The sequence below is a fragment of the Kogia breviceps genome, chromosome 2, assembly GCF_026419965.1.
Source record: "Kogia breviceps isolate mKogBre1 chromosome 2, mKogBre1 haplotype 1, whole genome shotgun sequence".
Taxonomy (NCBI): domain Eukaryota; kingdom Metazoa; phylum Chordata; class Mammalia; order Artiodactyla; family Physeteridae; genus Kogia; species Kogia breviceps.
In genome coordinates, this window is record NC_081311.1 from 84643772 (window position 1) to 84661320 (window position 17549).

At 50.6% G+C, this 17549-nt stretch overlaps 2 long non-coding RNA genes across 2 annotated transcripts in view; one reads left to right on the plus strand and one right to left on the minus strand.

The window, feature by feature from the left end:
• Window positions 1-8290: 8290 nt before the first annotated feature.
• LOC131750870 (uncharacterized) lies at window positions 8291-16626 on the minus strand. The gene is made up of 3 exons (XR_010839038.1): window positions 14701-16626; window positions 14163-14382; window positions 8291-8655 (listed from the first exon to the last, which is right to left on the minus strand). It is a non-coding gene; the product is annotated as an uncharacterized lncRNA (long non-coding RNA).
• LOC131750871 (uncharacterized) overlaps window positions 14709-17549 on the plus strand; it is a 29945-nt gene continuing 27104 nt past the window's right edge. Inside the window, exon 1 of the long non-coding RNA XR_010839039.1 lies at window positions 14709-16022. This is a non-coding gene — a long non-coding RNA (uncharacterized lncRNA). The remainder of the gene's footprint in view (window positions 16023-17549) is intronic.

The window sequence follows — 17549 nt, forward strand, 5'->3', positions numbered from 1 at the left end:
GTTGTCTGTTGTGTTTATTTGCGGGGGCGGGGAGCGGCCGGGGTCGGGGAGGAGGAGGGGCCCCATCTTCCTCCATCACTTTGCACAATACTCCGAATGAGTGCACGCCTTTCAAGACCGTAACTTAAGTCTTACCCTGCTCACGGCTCTCCCCTCTGGCTCAGATCCGTTGCCCAGACTGGCAGGCGCGCCGGGGCCCGACTTAACCTTCGGGCGTGTCCGGCTCTGCCCCGCGCTCGGGTCGGCGGCGGCGCCGGGGCCGCGCGCGGGTGGCCAGGGGACGCCGCGGGCAGGGCGCTGACCGTGGTGCTGGGCCCAGGGGCCGCCCCGCGGCGCGCACTTCCGCTCCGCCCTCGGTGGGCGTGGCCTTACAGAATCCGGGTTCCCTCCGGAATGTACGATCTAACTGACAGGGCTGTGTTCATTTGTAAGGGGAGATCACCACTTATCTTCCCGATTGGGAAGTCCTTTGCTTCGTACCAGGTGACGGTGGCATAAAGAAGCGTCCTTTCCAGGGTGGGGCGGGGCAGGAGCGGCGCTCAGAGGTGGGAGAAGGGCGAGCAAGGAGCAAGTGAACGCTCCAAAAGAAGGACAGCGCCTCCTAGGCGGGGAAGGGCGCTGGGGGCCGGCCAGCAAGGAAATGCCTGCAGGGAAGGGCGCCCAGGTGGTGCTGAAGAAGAGGAGGTAAGCAAGAGAGAAGGAGCAACCCAGCCCCACTCCCGCGGTGTCTGAAAGGCACAAAGCTTAGTAACAGTTTGCATTTCTATAAGCGAACACTGCATCTACATATTTTAAAGTAGCCTAGTGTTTCCCAGTCAAGACTTACGGGAAAAGTGGTCCCTAAATGAAATAGATTCTGACTCAAAGAAGGTAATACACTCATTCAGAAATAAGTTTAGAAGTAGAATTAACAACATAGCTGTGTTACATTGCCACTTTGCCATATGTTTATTCCCTCCTGTTATGGCCTATTGAGAAGCTTCTGAAATCACTGAAGCCTCCAAGGTAGGAATACTGCCAAATTCAGATATCAAGAGAATCATCACTCAGTATAACTTAAGATGTTAATAAAACAAGTATACGATACCAAATCCACTGAAAACCATGCACTTATCCACCCAGGATGGGTAAAGGTTAAAAATGGGCTAAATTCTAGCCTTTCAGAGGTACCCGGCTTTTATGGATAATAGTACATTTACACAGGCATATCTGAGCAAACAACACACACACAGCCTGAATAATCCGTGTAGCCAACAGCTGGTAAAAAAACGTCAGAATTACACGAGTCAGCTAACCAGCATGTTAAATCTTTTTTAACCAAAACCCCAGATCTCTTAAATAGGATTTAAGTAAGATATTTAAGAAGGTCATGACCCATTTCTCCTGTGATCATAATCATCAAATGCCTGAGAGAAGTTTTCAATATAATCTGTAGCATTGCCCCACCTTTGACGTTGTTCTTCTACTGAAAACATGTGCAAAAATTAGGAATTGTGTGGTTTCACTGGAAGTGTGCCAGATGACTTTTTCTTTTCTGGTTCTTCTCTAAAAAGAAACAAGCATCACACACTTCATTGGTGTTCCGTATCTTTCCTGCTCTCCTAGTACGTTGTGATTATAGGTATTTGGTAAATTGTGTTACCTATATTAGGCCTGAAAGAAGATTTTTGGTGTGCTGTAGTAAAGAATTTTATATATATATAAAATATATTATGTATGTATAATTATATGCATATATAATTAATGTATAATTATATGTATATATAATTATATACATTTTTATATAATTATATATAATTTTACATGTATATATAAAATATATATAAACACACACACACTGTATATAGAGTGTATATAGTGTGTATAGAGATATACACATGCTTGTGCTGGATGAGGAGCGCACCCAGCAGCTCTAAGTGTGTTTGCAGTATGAAGAAGCGAGAAGCTCCTGTGTGACAGCAGTGTACTTGACACTAGAGGGAATAATGTTATGGCTAATTTCCCACTGAAAAACCATCTCAGAGAATCAATTTTTGGAGCTGTGAGAGAATTGAAAGCAACAAAAAAAATTTCCCCACCAATCACTTATGGTGTGTTTCCTTAGACCTGGTAGGTCTTATCAGGGATCTAACTGCAGTTATTTCATTCTCTCAAAAGCTCATTAAATAGCCGTAATTTTTTTTCGCACCAAATGTATATTTCTAGTGCCCAGTTGAAGGAAGAAGGGACAAAGAAGAAAATGGGAAGAGAGGGTGTGTCAGGATTAAAAAGAAGGATTAGGCTGAGTGGGAAAAATAAAAGGATCTGGGATTGGGGTACAGCCTAGGCTTTATAATTTAAACCTTTGGGAGTTAGAATTAGACCACGGAATATCAGAGTACCTCCCAGCTGTTTAGTCCCCTGAACTGTCACCCCAGATGTGGCAGAACCCTAAGGGGTTAATGAAATATTTTATTGCCCATCTATTATGTGCCAGGGGTGCGGAGAAGGCTAGGATGTGGTCCCATCCTGGGAGTTCACTGTCATGACCCCCGCCATCACCAGGCACTATGCCTCGACTCCGATCACCGATCACCGCAAAGCCTGTTGGAGGAGCTGGCTGGGATATCGGATGCTGTGGGTATCTGGCTGCTTTGCACTCGCCACCACCAGGCCGGCTTCCCTCCCACACAGCATTGTTTTCTGACGAGGCTGGATGGTTCCAGAAATAGATTCTTACAGGGAAACATCCATCATTGTGCTGGAGAACGCCTGCCCGCCCCTGGCCTTGGGGACACAGACTACTGCTGCCTCTCACCTGGCAGTGCCTCTGCCCTGAGAACAGGAGTCAGAATGGGCGCAGGCCACAGACCAGCCCTGCCCCTGAGGGCACTCACGTGGCCAGCCCACCTGCCTGCCTTCCTCCCTTTCCTTCTTGCCTCGTTTCTGTCTCTTACATTTCCTCTCTGCCCTACACTGTCCTTGGAAGTCACCCCCTTTTGCACTGTCGCTATGTCACAGTCCTTTGGGGGAGTTCCCACAAGCTGATGTGCCATGTCTGACCTCAGCTCAGAGAGAAGCCGAGAAGACCTGGTGTGATGGCACGCCGGTGAGGTGGGCAGCATGGCAGGTCCCAGGGCTCCGGGTCCACCTGCGTCCTTGTCACCCACAGCCATAGCCACTCCCCGCGGCAGGCCATGGGCTGCACCTTCCGGAAGGGGCACAGACAGCAAAGGCAGCTGGAGGTTAGCTGACATGAATGAGGAATGGGGGCCCCTCATTAAGGGTGGCCCTTTCACTGGGTGCAGGAGCCCTGAGCCTTCTGACTGACCCTGCCCCTGCTTGTCATTTTCTTCATGGCTTATCCTGATGGAACGGAGCAGGACCCTAAGGGGTCTTCATAGAACAGAAACACCCCCCTCTGTGTCCTCTGCTTGCCTCTTGTCTGTAGAAAAACTTTAGCCAAAGAATAAATTTATTCAGAGAAGTGAGAAAATGCAGAAGAAAGAAAAGCAGTCAAACAATAATAATAATAATTTAGTCATTAAACAAAGTCAAGGATTTTAGTTCCTCCTCAAGGGTTATAGATAATATTCTGGGCCATATCCTGTGAGCTACCTTGTAGATATTGAAACTCCCACCAGGTGGAAGAAGTTAACTACATGATGACCAGAGTGTAGCCATGACATAAGCTGCCACAATTCCCAGAACTGGCCTCAAAGAAAGGGGAACAAACCGCCCCTGGAACTGAAGGCTCACTGTACTGAAAACAATCAAGCTGACACTGATCAAACCACTGCATGACCAATTTCAAGATGATGGTCAGAGCTGCCTGTGCTGTTGTTACATGTAGCCCCCTCCTACTGCCTATTCACCCCTGAAACTCCCCTTTAAAAGCTCTTGCCCTCTGATCGGCAGGGAGAATTGGCCTTTGGACATGAGTCCACCTTCTCCCCAGGTAGCCAGCCTCCAGAATAAAGCAAACTTTCCTTTCTACCAACACATGCGTCTCAGATATTAGCTTTTGAGTGATGAGCTGCCAGACCTGAGTTCAGTAGCACTGATGCTGAACAGTTTCTGGGGGTGGTGATTGAGTGAAAGACTGAAATGTGCAAAGGTGATGTTGGTGGTTCTCAGAGCTGTCTGTAGAATCAGGATTGCCTTTCCTGTGACAATCACTGGGGTTTCCTAAACCTTATCACCACGTGGAGAGTTCTGGTCACTGGAGATGGACTCGGGAGTAGAAGTCTCTCTACATCATGGGCCAAGGGTGGCCGTAGCACCCCTAGATCCTTGTTCACCCCAACTTTCCTATTTTCCTTCATGGGACCTGTATTAAATTCCTGTAACAAATTACCACAGACTGGGTGGCTTAAAACAATAGGAATTATTTTTTTTCACAATTCTGGGGGCTAGAACTCCAAAATCAAGGCAGGGATGTTGTCACTTGAGGCCTCTCTCCTTGGCTTGCAGATGCCATCTTGTCCTTGTGTCTGCACGTCCTCTTCCCTCTCTTCATGTCTGTGCCCACATTCCTCCTTACCGGACAACAGTCATGTTGAATTAAGGCCCACCCTAAAGATTTTGTTCTAATTACTCCTGTCTCCAAATACAGTCACATTCTGAGGTCCTGGTGGTTAGGATTTCAACCTATGAATTTGGGTTGGTGGTGACACAATTCAGCCCACAATAGGGACAACAATTTAACCCACTATAGTAACTAAGAGGCCACTAGTAAAATTCATTTTAATAGTCCATGCATCTCTTATCTTAATATTGTGTCTTATGTTATATGAAGAACTTTCACATACATTAGCTCATTTTATCTTATAAGGTAGCTAGGATAGGGATTATTACTCTACTTTCATAAATGATAACAGTGAGGCCTCAAGACTGAGTGACTTGCCTAAGTTTATAAACTTAGTTTATAAATTAGTAGAAATGGCAGAGAAAAGACTTTAACTTGTAACTCTTGACTCTATTCTTTTATTTTCAATTTTGATGTACCCTTATATTTTATATACATTTCTTGTAAACAGCACAAGACTGAATAGTTTTCCCAGCCTGACAATTTTGTCTTTTAATTGAGACACTTTGTCCGTTTATATTCAATGTGATTACTCGCATATTTGGGTTTAAATCTATCATTTCATTTTGTACTATTAGTCCAGCCTATTCAAAGTCTAAAATTAATCAATATTTCTACTTTCCTTGGACAACACAAGACCCTTGAGGACTGCTAATTCATCCATTTATTTTCCTCTGACTCATCACATATTTTCATTCTATCTTTATAAACCTTTACATATTATTATTTATCATACATCAGTCATGGTTTTAACCTCCTCAAAATACTGTAATTGTCTTATAGAGCTTAGATTTTCTTGTATATTAATAATTTTTTCTGTTCATTTCTTCTTCCCTATGGGTCCCTTCCAAGGGAGATTATTCCCTTATGCCTGAAGCACAGTCTTTAGAATTTCCTTTCGTGATAGTGTGTTGATTGCAAAATCTTTTCATTTTTGTTTGCTTATGTACTTATTTCTCCCTCATTCTTGAAAGACACTTTTTTCTCATAAAGAATTCCTGGATAACAGTTATTTCTTTTGGCATTTTCTTTTTTTCTTTTTTTTTTTTTTTTGCGGTACGCGGGCTTCTCACCACTGTGGTCTCTCCCGTTGCGGAGCACAGGCTCCGGGCATGCAGGCTCAGTGGCCATGGCTCACGGGACCAGCCACTCCACAGCATGTGGGATCTTCCCAGACTGGGGCACAAACCCGTGTCCCCTGCATCGGCAGGCAGACTCTCAACCACTGCACCACCAGGGAAGCCCCTCTTTTGGCATATTGAAGATGGCATTTCTCTGCCCTCTAAGTGCTATTGTTGCTGTTGAAAAGTCAGCAGTCAGTCTAGTCCTCCTTTGAGGAAATCTGCATTTCCATTTCCCCACATTTCAGCTTAAAATTTTTTTTTCTCTTTGTCTTTGATATTCTGCAGTTTCTCTATGTCATACCGAATTGTAGGTTTCTTTTTACTTATCTCATTTGGGATTTACAAGCTTTTGAATATGTGGATTACTGTCTTTCAACAGGTTTGGGAAATTATCAGCCCTTGTTTCTTCAAACGTTGCCTTCAATCCTATTTTTTCTCTCCTCTCATTCTGAGGAATTGACAAATTGGGCTTCACCAAGTTTAAAATAGTTGCTCATCAAAGAACAGCACTAATAAAATGAATAATCAGGCCACATACTGAGAGAAAATATTTGCAAAACATGTATCTGACAAAGGGTTGGTATCCAGACTGTATGAAAATAACCTATACAATTCAATAACAGACAAAAATGCAATAAAATGGGCAAAATATTTTGAACAGACACTTCACAAAAGAATATATAAATGGCCAATAAAATAAGCATACAATCATACTCAATGTAATCAATGGCTGTTGTCAAGAACAAACAAACAAAAAAACAGAACAAGATAACAAGTATTGGCAAGAGTATGGAGAAACTGGAACGCTTGTGCATTGCTGGTGAGAATGTAAAGTGGTATAGCCGCTATGGAAAAATGTTATAGCAATTCCTAAAAAATAGAATTATCATATGATGTGGCAATTCTACTTCTGAGTATATACCCAAAGAAATAAAAGCAGGGACTCAGAGAGGTATTTGCACACCCATGTTCATAGCAGGATTATCCCAATAGGGAAAAGGTGGAAGCAGCCCAAGTGTCCATTAATGGAGGAATAGATAAAATATGGTGTATATGTACAATGGAATATTATTCACTCTTAAAAAGGAAGGAGATTCTGACCCATGCTACAACATGGATGAGTCTGAAGACATTATATTAAGTGAAATAAGCCAGTCACAAAAGGACAAATACTGTATGATTCCACATATATGAAGTACTCAGAGGAGTCAAATTCATAGTGAAAAAGTAGAAGGGTGATTGTCAGGGGCTTGGGGGGAGGTGGGAATGGGGAATTAGCTTTTAATGGGAACTGAATTTCAGTTTGGGGAGATGAAAAGTTTCTGTGGATGGATGGTGGTGATGGTTGCACAACAATGTAAATATACATAATGCAATAGAACTTACAGATGTTTAAAATGCTAAATTTAATGTTATGTATTTTTTAACCACAATCGAAAAAAACGATAAGCACATGAAAAAGTGCTCAATGTTTTTAGTCATCAGATAGATGCAAAATAAAAGAACAATCTTATACTATTATATACCCACTATTATGGCTAAAATTAAAAAGATTGACACCAAATATTGGCAAGTATGTGGAACAACTGGAACTTTCATACTCTGAGTGGGAATGTAAAATGGTACAACCACTTTGGAAAACATTTGGCAGTTTCCTATGAAACTAAACATACACCTGCTCTAATACCTGATAATTTTTTTTTTTTTTAGCGGTACGCGGGCCTCTCACTGCTGTGGCCTCTCCCGTTGCGGAGCACAGGCTCCGGATGCGCAGGCACAGCGGCCATGGCTCACGGGCCCAGCTGCTCCGCGGCACGTGGGATCCTCCCGGACCAGGGCACGAACCCGTGTCCCCTGCATCGGCAGGCGGACTCTCAACCACTGCGCCACCAGGGAAGCCCTCATACCTGCTAATTTTATTCCTAGGAATTCACCCACTAAGATTAAAGACATAGTCACAAAAGGACTTATACAAGAATTCTGATAGCAGCTTTGTTGACAATAGTAAAAACTGGAAACAGGTCAGATGTCCATCAACAGAAAAATGGATAAACAAACTGTGTACAGCTGTATAATGGAATACAATTCAGCAATAAAGAGGAACGTCTGCAAATGCACATACAGCATAATGGATCTCAAGAATACCCAGAGTGAAAGAAAATTTACACGTGTATACAGTAAGATTCTATTTATATGATATTCTAGAACAGGCAAAACTAGTCTATGGTATAGAAAAAAATCAGAACAATGGTTGTCTCTGGGAGTGGGATGGATGTTGAGAAGTGGCATGAGGGAACTTTTTGGAATTATGGAAATGTTCTGTATCTTGATAAAGGATTGGGTTACAAAGGTCAGATTCAGTGACTGTACAATTAAGAGTTGTGCAGGGCCCGCCCCTCCGCTTGCTCCCCAGGCCTGCCGCAGCGCGGAGCCGGTGCCGGAGCCGGAGCCGGTGTTTGAGAGGCGGCGGCGGCGCCGCGAGCCCCGAGCCCATCCCGGCCCGGCCCGCGCTCTCCGCCCCCGCCTCCCGGGCCGCCGGCGGCGGCGGCGGCGGCGACTGCGGGCGAGCATGCGGGGCCCCGGCCGCCCCCAGCCCCAGCCCCAGCCCCGCCGGGCCCCGCCCCCCGCCGAGTGCATGAGGTTGACGCTACTTTGTTGCACCTGGAGGGAAGAACGTAAGGGAGAGGAAGGAAGCGAGTTGCCCGTGTGTGCAAGCTGTGGCCAGAGGATCTATGATGGCCAGTACCTCCAGGCCCTGAATGCTGACTGGCACGCAGACTGCTTCAGGTAGGGAAGGCTGACCTGAGCTCGGGTGCCCTAAGAGAGGCCTGCCAGAGACGTGGCGATCCCTCCTGGTGCCATCTCTGGTTGTGACTTCCAGCAAGTCCTTGGCTTCAGTTTCCCCATCTGTAAAATGAAGCATTTGGGCTAGAAGATCCCTGGAGGTCTTTCTTTTTTGACGTTCTAGACAGAAGAGGAGAGAAAAGACGAGACTTGCGTTTATGCTCATAATACCAAGGCCTGTTGGCACCTTGGTGGGGGAGGAGTGGAGGGCAGTGCGCCCCTGCCTTCTGCGTGCTGGTGCTCCAGAGAGAGGCCTTGGGAGGAGCTGGGCCTCCTTCATGGGCTCCAGGCTAGTTTGGAAGCTTCATATCCAGTAAGACCAGTCCCTTCTCTCCGGACACCAACTCCCAAGTGTAGGAGAGTAGGATCAGAGCCGTGGTGGAGCACATGGGGACCCAGAGGTGGCCCAGCAGTCCTGGAGCACCATCCTGAGAAGCAGGGGCAGGAGGTAGCCTTAGGGAGCTCTGCAGGGCCAGAGCTGGGGATGTGAGATTTCCCACATGGAGAAGTGTGGTAGGAGGCAATTCCAGACAGAGGGCCCAGCAGGTGCAAAGGGTAGAATGGTGACGGGGCCTGGCCCAGTCAGCGAACAGCAGAGTTCAGGCAGGAAAGCACCGAAAAGGAGGGAAGGTGAAGTGGCGAGGCCCAGCTCGGGTCAGGGCATCAACCACCGGCCGAAGGAGTTGAATTTAGGCAGGGTGGGAGGCTCCGACAAGGATTTTATTTTCTTTTATAAAAATAATGTCTAACATTTTCTACAATTTAGGGAGGGCCAGGCACTGTTTTTAAGGACTTTTTATAGTTGGATATGTGTTGTCTCCGTGAATCGGAACACAGAGAGGTTAATTCTCTTGACCAAAGATACACAGCCAGTGAGCGAAATGAACACACAGTACCCACACTGGCTGGGGAGCCCAGAGGAGAGGCGGGCTCCGTGTCCTGGGCTTCCCAATCAGGTGTTCAGAAGTTGGCCTTCAGGGAGGAAAGGGCCTCTGAACAGGCAGAGACAGGGAGGTGGGACAGTGCAAACCATTGAAGGCCCGGGATCAGTTCATCTGGTTGGAACAGAGTGAGTCGAGGGACATGATGAGGAGGCAAAGTTAGGATCGATTCCGTGAAGGGCCCTGAATGCCAATATAAGTAGCTTCTGAGGGCAGTAGGGAGCCAGCAGAGAGTGTCAGAAAGCAGGGGAGGGATGTGGGCAGAAGTGCTACTGAAAAATGCCATCCCAGTGGGCAGATGGTGGTAACATGGCAGGGAAGGGACTGTCAATAGTTCGGGGCTCTGTGCCCATAAGACCTGACACAGGACAGTGACTAAGAGTGGAGAGAGTTTCAGATCTAGAAGGGATGATATTTGGCAAGGATTAGTCATATTAGCCACTATTCATTGGTGACTCTTGTAATGTCACTTCATTAAACCTTCACCATAACCGTAAAAAAAAAAAAAAGAGTTGTGCATTTCATTTTGTATACATTTTAATCAAAAGAAAAAATTGCAGGCAAAAAATAAGATGTCAGAACTTCTGATACCCTCTACATTTAAAAAGTTTTTTTTTAATTTTTAAATTAAAAAAATTTTTTTTTGTATTTTTCATTTTAGGGGCTTTATCTGAATTGCATTGTGGGTAATTTCCTCCAATTGATCTTCCAATTTACTAATTCTCCCTTCAACTTACTTAATCCTTCTGCTCAGTTTTAAATTTCTGGTATTGAATTTTTAACTTTTAGAAAATTTTAGAAATTATTTTATTTTCAGATTAACTAGATCATATTTTTTTTTTTTTTTTTTTTGCGGTACGCGGGCCTCTCACCGCTGCGGCCTCTCCCATTGCGGAGCACGGGCTCCGGACGCGCAGGCCCAGCAGCCATGGCTCACGGGCCCAGCCGCTCCGCGGCACGTGGGATCCTCCCGGACCGGGGCACGAACCCGCGTCCCCCGCATCGGCAGGCGGACCCTCAACCACTGCGCCACCAGGGAAGCCCAAACTAGATCATATTTTTATAGTTTTCTGCTTCCTGTGGATATTCGTTAGCTTGTCTCTTCTTTAATAGAGCAAGCACAGTTTTTTTAATAATATGAATCTAATAATCCTAGTGGCTGAAGTCTTGGAGTTTCTTTCTATTACCTATTGTTCTGGTTCATACTCACACTACCTTTTTCCATGTGTATTGACAGTGTCACGTTCACTGTCTTTGAAGAATTATTTCTGGGACACTTGGAAACCCAGAATAAAGGTGACTCTCTCAGGAAATGACTTGTATTTGCTTCTGCCAGGGATCTCCTCGGATACCACTAATCTGAGATGATGGTAAACTAAATCCACAGCCTGAGGTCTCTTGGTCCTCCCAGATGAGGTGGGCTGCAAATACTTGTGAGAACTCAGCCTGAGTTTACAATTTCCCAGGAATCTGCACCCCACGCCACTACCATGCACTTGGTACCAGGGCCACTGGCCTGTCTGATCCTCGAGTGTCGGTGTGGGGCAGGGCTTACCCCTGGCTCACTCCTTCATGCTTTCCCGTGGTGTAACCCTCAGTGTTCCAGCTTCACGAGGGAGGCATCAAGCTTTGCAAAGCTGTTAAACCCCAAGTGCAAGGTAAGAGAGATAAACAAACATTCTCAGGGCAAGAGCTGTTTCTAGAATCACTGTCCTGCTGGTTCCCCTCAGATTTTGGCCTGGTAATTCTTTACTATCTTGTCAACTCTTCGGTGCTTGTAAGATGTTCAAAATACTTGATCTGGCTTTTTAGTTGTTTTCCACAGGAATATTGTTCCAAGAACTCAGCCTGTCATATTCCCTAAAAATAGAACTCAACATCTTTCACGGGGCAGGCCTGGCTTTAGCCACCCTTGAAACATAGCTCAAGTCTCACACATGGGCTTAAGGAATTTTGCCCCAAATTCTGTTGCCTTATTTTAAAGCTGTTATATTTTCCCTGGGCCTAAAAATACACTGGGTCTGAAAATTCCCCAGGATAACAGGGCACCAGCTGGGAGACAGAGCTGCCTGGAGCCCTTCAGCCCAATGTTAATGTGCCCTGTTGTCAGCAGGCACCCATTGGACCAGGGAAAAAATGAAGGGCAAAAGAACAAAGCAACTCAGTCAAAGTGATAAATCACCACGATGGTTTCTTTATGGGGGGATGATAGGTGATGTTTTCTGCCTTTTTTATACTTCACTATTCTTTTCAACTTTATTATTTTCAAGATATAAGTGTTCTGCTAATATTAAAAATACTTAAGTGAAAAATGAAAAAAATAAATAAACAGAGAAGAAAAGGCCCCTCTAGGCCCTCAGCCCTGAATGGTATTTCCAGCAGCCGTTTGGGCAGATCCATTTGCAGCCACGTGGGGGGTGGGAGGTGGAGACGTGGAGACAGGGGTCGGAGAAAGGCTGTGTCAAGCACGATCCCGAGGTGGCCCCCGCTGAAAGGACTCAACTGCTCCTTTCATTCCTCCCGTCTGAGTCCCACAGGCATCCTGAGTGGGCTCGGCAGCTGGCACCGGGCAGAGCATCTCTGGGTTCCCGCCGTGGCTCAGCGGAGGACGTTGGTTTCCATCGCTAACAGGAGGGGGAAGCCCTGCTCTAGGGGGTGCCCGTTCCTCTGACAGTCTGTGATCCCCCCCTCCTCCCGCTCAGGACCCCTGGGAGAGGAAGGGGAGGCTGTTGGAAAGCCCCTCAGATGCAGGACAAGGGGATGAGCAAAGAGAAGGGGAGACTCCAGGGCTATAAAGAGTTTCTCCACACGCAGGTTCCCTTGGGAGCTCTGAGAGGCTCTGTTTACACTTTGCGCTTCCTAAGCCAGAGTGCCCAGTTCCGCCTCCCCTCCCCCTCCCGCCGGCCCATTCATCAGCGCACATTTACCCAGCTACGCCGGAATAACTAGACCGCACCGGAACTTCTCCAGCAAATGCTTACAAAGGAAGCCTACTCTGCTAACCCTCTGTCTTTGGAACGGTCTCTGGAATCTAGGTTTTCCTCTGAGTTTCGTCTCCGGCCTCTGGTGCCGGTGCAGGGCAGGCCGGTGGAGAACCAGGCTCCTGGAGGCCCGCGCGCTGGGCTCACCAGGGACGCCCAGAGCCTCCCCTGGGAGAGGCTGTGTAGTGATTTCTTCCTACGCTGCCCCGGCGGTGGAGGCCAGGAATCTGAAAGCTGGGGATCTCAGCACCTCTGAAATGACACGGCGCCTCTTACTAACATGAGAGCTAGCGCAGTGGTCCGGCCTGGACAGGGTGGAGCCCTCACAAACAGCCCTTGCTCAAGTCTCTGCGCCCCTGGGCACTTCCCTTGCTGCACCCCAGTCCCAGCCGTGCACTGGGTGGTCATATTTTTCCCAAAGGGCAATCCGGGCTATTTGAAGCAAACGGACTTGTTCTCAGCCGCAGGAGAACACAGGGCTGTGGTTCACAGCCAGGGAGGTGTCCTTCTTCTCCAGCGTCTTCCTGGTTATCCAAGGACGCAGGTGTGGGGCCGACCTTCCCTCAGCTGGAGAAGCCAAGACATCCAACATCTAGTCTTGATTATTATTATTTTTAAAAAAATATTTATTTATTTACCTGGTTGCACCGGGTCTTAGTTGAGGCTCGCGGACCTCCTTAGTCACGGCATGCGAAGTCAGTTGCGGCATGCATGTGGGATCTAATTCCCTGACCAGGGATCGAACCTGGACCCCTTGTGTTGGGAGTGTGTAGGGTTTTTTTGGCCGCATTGAGTCTTCGTTGCTGCACACCGGCTTTCTCCAGTTGTGGCGAGCGGGGCTACTCTTCGTTGCGGTGCGCCGGCTTCTCGTTGCTGTGGCTTCTCTTGTTGCGGAGCACGGGCTCTAGGGCGCGGGCTTCAGTAGTTGTGGCTCGTGGACTCCAGAGCACTGGCTCAGTAGTTGTGGCACACAGGCTTAGTTGCTCTGCGGCATGTGGGATCTTCTTGGACCAGGGATCGAGGCCGTGTCTCCTGCACTGGCAGGTGGCTTCTTAAGCACTGCACCACCAGGGAAGTCCCTAGTCTTGATTATCCTTTAGCTCATTTTCCAAAAGCACCCAGAACTCTGTCACTCCACTCTTACCCTGCTCGTTGGCACACCTGCAGCTATAAGTTTGCTGATCTACTCAAACTTTTACTGGGCACCTACTATGTGCAGGCACCGTGCTGGGAGACAAAGAGGCCAGCTGAAGAGTCCAGGTCTCAGCCTCAGGGAGCCCTCAGTGCAGAATGGGAAACAGAATTCATCAAACAACAATGCAAGCCTGTCCATTTAGCATGGGCTGCAAGAGAGGCGTGGGGTGTGACAGTACAGAAGAAGCTAAGGGGGTTGGCCTCCTGAGCCAGGGTGGTCGAGGTACTTTGAAGGTGAGTAGGCAGCAGCAGGTGAAGTGGGGAGGCTAGAGGTTCATGGCCTGCAGAAAGGTGGGTGTGGTGTGGTGGGGGTGGGGGAGGGTGGTGGGCAGAGAGGATGCAGGGCGAGGCAGACCCAGCCTGAAGACCCTCCACCGCTGAGTGTATATACATTTTTTATTTTAAGAGCGGCGTAAAGCCATGGAACTGTTCTAAGCAGAGAGACAGAGAGTGAAGCTGCCTTGCTGGGGCAGGAGGGGGTTCCAGGACGCCTCTCGGGTCTCTGACTCACCTGCAGATGCTCAGTGAAATGGGCACCGGAGCTTGGGAGCTGCTGCGGCTGGTGTGGCAACCAGGCAGATTGGTGGTCCCAGGCAGGAGGGGGGCAGGGCAGTCCTGGCCCTGATGGGGTGCAGCCTGGGCTCTGAGGCGGGAGTGTGACATGGGCTGCAGCTTCTCACTTTCTCTCATTCCATTCCCACCTTGGACCTGGCTGGGTACTGGAATGTTCTCTATAGAAAATCCAGAAAAACCACAGGAGAATGAATGTTTGTGCTATTTCCCTCCCATCTGAGGGGAAGGGCTGGGGAGGAGGAGGAGGGGAGGGGAGGGGAAGAGGGGTAGGGGTAGGGGAAGGGATGGGATGGAGAGGGGAGGAGGGGGAGGGGAGGGCTGGGGAGAGGAGGAGGGGGAGGGGGAGGGGAGGAGGGAAAGGGCTGGGAAGAGGAGGAGGGGGAGGGAGAGGGGAAGGGAGGGGGAGGGGAGGAGGCGCAGCTGTCTGCCGGCCTTCCGGTCACACGGGGAGCCGGGTGCCAGCCCCCACCGCCTACCTCTATTTTTACATCAGCGCGGCTGTCAGCTGGCTGCTTGAATCGGCCTCCCAGTGGCGGAGGGACTCGGACGGCAGGCGAGGGCGGGGGAAGCGTGTCGTCTCAGCAGGAATTATGAAGCGCACCGTCTCTCTTGCGAGGAGATCTTCGCCTTTCCCCTGGGCTGCTGTGCCCGGGGCGTGACAGCTGCCAGGCTGTCAGGGCTCTGGGGACGGAGCCGGGAGTCACCAGGACAACATCCTGGCTTCGGCAGCGAGCGCAAGGCGTGGGTGGCTGCGGGGGGGCTGGAAGCTGTGCCAATAGGCAGTGAAACGCGCCACCCCGCGGCGCGATGGGCCCGGCGACGCGCGACCGGGCGGGTAGCAGAGGTTCAGAGCCCGGGGCCGGAGCCTGGGCGGGGCAGTCAGGTGCCGGAGGAGCCGCCTGCTTCCCGCGGTGCCGCGTCCTGCAGACCCTCGGCGTCCCTGCGCCGAACTCCCGCCTGTGCGAGCGGGTAGCGAGCCCAGCCCTGCGGGGCTGGAGGAGCTCAGGCGCTCGGTACTCGTGTCCGCAGTGCCGAGAGCGGGGCTGCTTCTTCCTCTCGCTGTGTCTTGAACAGAGCTCGGCATACACCCCCTCCCTTGGTCTGTGAAGGGTGCCGGAGCCTCCCTGAGGTCACCGGCAGGGGTCAAGGGCCAGAGGTGCTCTGCCACGTGCCTTTGGCTCCTCTGGGTCTCAGCCCGCATGTAGAACAAGATCATCTCCAAGAGAACCTTGCTGCTCTGAGCTGCTGCTGTACCTTCGACCACTTGGTTGTTTGGCGCATGGAATCAGAGGCCGATGTTGGGTCCCCGCTCCCGAATTCACCTTGTTTGCCTCGCAGGGTGAATGTTAACTGTGTCCATCCGGGGGATTTAGATTCGCAGAGGAGGGAGTCGGGGTTGACCCTGACCTTCCTTGCTGGGAGCAAGGGGATGGGCTGGGAGCAGCGTGCGCTGAGGGCTGGGTGCTGCCCTCCCCTCCCCCACCGCGGACCCCCGGCTCCCGGGCCTGGTGGAGGAAAGCCATGGGTCTCTCCGGTCTGTCCTCTGACATTCCGAGCGAGAGCCTGGTGGCCCAGGGCCCTGACCTGCCTGTGCTCGCAGGCTGGGGCGGGCAGGCTGAGCCTGACCCCATGCGGCTCAGAGCCCCACGGAGCAGGCACCCCACCACTGGCACAGCCTCTCCTTTTGGGGACTCCGGAGCAGGCAGCTGTCTTCCCCTTCACTCACTCCATCTGACCCTAGAAGGAAGCAGAGGGACAGCGACAAGTGGCCAGTGGGTTTTTTCCCCTTTCTCCCTGGGTGAGTAAGCTCAGCTTTACACTCAAACTTCAAAGTCAAGAGCCGCGTGGTGGGCCCCGAGGGGGAGACAAGGGCGTCCAGACCCCGTGAGGGACGCACACGGGGCGGCCCAGTCTGATGCACAGGCGTCCTCTCCGCCCTGCCCCGCACCCCCCTTTCCCCACGTCTCTGAGCACCAGGCGCCCAGCGCCCCTCACACTGTGTGTCCCGTCTTCCTGGCGGGTATCTGGAATGCTTGGCCTGTCTGTGGACCTGGGCAGTGGGCAAGGCGTGGCCCCAGGGGAAAGGCAGCCGGGCCTTGAGCTGCTGGGACCCTCTCCCAGGGCTTCAGGTGTCAGGCCTGGGTCTCGTTAATCTCAGGTGCTCCTTGAGGGCGGTGGCCAAGCTCCCCAATAAAGTGGCCACCAAAGCCACGTCGTTCCTCCCACGGGGGCTTCGTGGGGCCGCTGGTCCAGCAGCGACTCTCTGCCTGTTGTGACCTGGGGTCGGGGGTCTCCCCGCCCCCGTGCCCCGTGCTAAGGAGCAGCTGGCCCCAGAGGAAGCTAGAAGTTTTCCCGTTTTGCAGATTGGAAAGATAAGGCTGAGATGTGATTACAAAGTCCCAGGCTGCTGTTGCGTCAGGAAGCTGGTTATTTCCCCCCCCTCCCCGCCCCCGCATCCCGGCATGCCCGGGGCAATGACATGGCAGGGGGGTGGGGATGGTGGGCGAGCCCTTGGCAGCCCTGGAAACACGGAGTCAGGCACCTTCCTGGGGAAAGACCAAGGGGATACGACCCTCCCCTGTCCCCTCGGTCAGAATCTGCATTGAGGACAAAGCCCGCCACCTCCCTTCGCAGGTGTTTTATTTTTCTCTCTTCTAAGTGGCCTCCCCTGGCGCTATGCACCTGGTTTGCCGTCTCACGGGTTCATTATCATCCAGACTGAGCTCCCAGCGCTGGGTCTGGACTGCAGCCTGGGGACAGAAAGAAGGGAGTGTGGGGGGAGAGCAGCCTTCCTGGGCCGGGCTCACAGTGACAGCTGGGCCGCATGCCTGCCATTCCCCCCAGCACGCTCATTCTCTGGATATAGGGGCTGCTGGCACAGCCAGGGCCCTGGCTCCGGGGCTGGACACGCTGCTGCTTTAGGGCAAGGCCAGCGGGCCGGGCTGGGACGTCAGCTTTCCCCCTGTCCTTGCATGGTCAGGGCCCACAGCCTGCATTCTGATTTGTTTGTATTATTAGGTCCCAGGAGTCCTGCGGCCCTGGGTGAGCCTCAGAGGGTGGGCCCCAAGCCAGTCTGTGAAGGGAACTTGCTCCTGAACTTGAACTATGTTTGGGGGTCCTCTGGCCTGCTGGAGATGGCAGGCCCACCAGCTCCCGCGGGCAAAGTGGAAAGGTGCCGCCTCACTGCCTTTCCTTGCCGCCCTTCCAGCTGCCCTTGGGCCCACGATGCCTGCAAGTCCCCTCCTGCACCTTCCCTCACCCCCGAGCCCTGGGGCTCCTTTCTGTTCTATAACCTAGTTCATGGCTGAACTAGGGAGCTTCGCGA